Raw genomic sequence first — 1506 nt, forward strand, 5'->3', positions numbered from 1 at the left:
CGTTACCTTTTGAAACTTAAAAGGGTTCAATTTGAGCAGATGATTTTACCATCGCTGTCATCGTCAGAGCGCACTTCCACAGTACATTCAGCATCTGCCTCATATTCGCGATTTCAACCAAATTCTCAAAACTATCGTTTTCAGTGACTTCATATTCAATATTTTGATCACTGGAAGCTTATTCATCACATCCAGCATCACATGACAGTGACATTTTAGATTTCATTGCATATAGTAATTGCTCTGCAGTTAAGCCATTCAAATCAGTTCAATTTTTGCTGATGATAGGCTACTCGTTTGTGTTATGCCTGCGGTAATTATGAGTGAAACGTCACGTCATCATTGTGTATCAAACAGTGCCACCTTGAGGAAAAAAAGATGCATTGCACAAATTGAGTCATCAGATATGTAAATATAGCAGGGAAAAGTACTTACACATTTACATTAGTGTTGGGCGATATGCTCAATTTTCATATCGTCCTATCGTCAGCCTGTGAGATCGCTGATACACGATATTATCATGCTAATTTATTTAATCATTGCACATATTGAGTCATCAGATATGTAAATATAATTGCGCATGAAAAACATTTACATACCTCGGGACCCTACACACAAAAAAAAAATTAATCAGAAAACTGGCATTCTTTTATATTTTACTATTTTTTTCTTGTTATATTGTTTATAATTAATCAATTGAGGAAAACCAGGAAAGTTGATGTCTAACTTAAAATAATGAAGGAGGGAGAGGGTAGAGAATGATGTCCCGGGTCGCTAAAGACCCAAGGTATGCATTTAAGGGTTAAAAAATCATTTTCAAACATGTAAACCAGGCAGGGTTAAACTTACAATATGTGCTCAACACTGATAACTGTCAGACTTTCGAAATCCTTCATCACTTGAATTAAGATTATAATATTTTCATTTTAAAGGAGACATTGGATGCAAAATATCTTAATTTGCGTATAAATGTGTCTTAGCAGTGTGTGGACACAACCACCTTACAATAATCCCCCAAAAACCTAAACAGTCTCAATTATAAAGCTATTTTGATTTTGGAGTGAACACCAGCACTCTCTTCCACTTTCAATACCACGATGGAGGTGAGACCCTTGAGCAAGGCACTAAACCCCCAACTTTGTTGGTGTGTGTTTACGGTGTGTGTGTTCACTGCTGTGTGTGTGCACTTGAATGGGTTAAATGCAGAGCACAGATTCTGAGTATGGTACACCATATTTAGCCACATCAAATTCAATTCACTTTCACTAAATTTGTTTATGTCTGGCTGCGCAAATCATTTTACTCCAGACTGCTTTCTGAGTGAGAGACAATTCAAGGCAGGTTTTGTTAAAAAGTTCAAACTCAATGATGTATCAGTACCCATTGTTCATGATCCAGCTGCAGATTTCTGACTTTAAAGGGTTAGTTCACCCAAAAATGAAAATTAGCCCATAAATTACTCACCCTCAAGTCATCCTAGGTGTATATAACTTTCAGATGAATCCA

The sequence above is a fragment of the Sinocyclocheilus anshuiensis genome, unplaced genomic scaffold (genome assembly GCF_001515605.1).
Source record: "Sinocyclocheilus anshuiensis isolate Anshui unplaced genomic scaffold, SAMN03320099.WGS_v1.1 scaffold1105, whole genome shotgun sequence".
Classification (NCBI taxonomy): Eukaryota; Metazoa; Chordata; class Actinopteri; order Cypriniformes; family Cyprinidae; genus Sinocyclocheilus; species Sinocyclocheilus anshuiensis.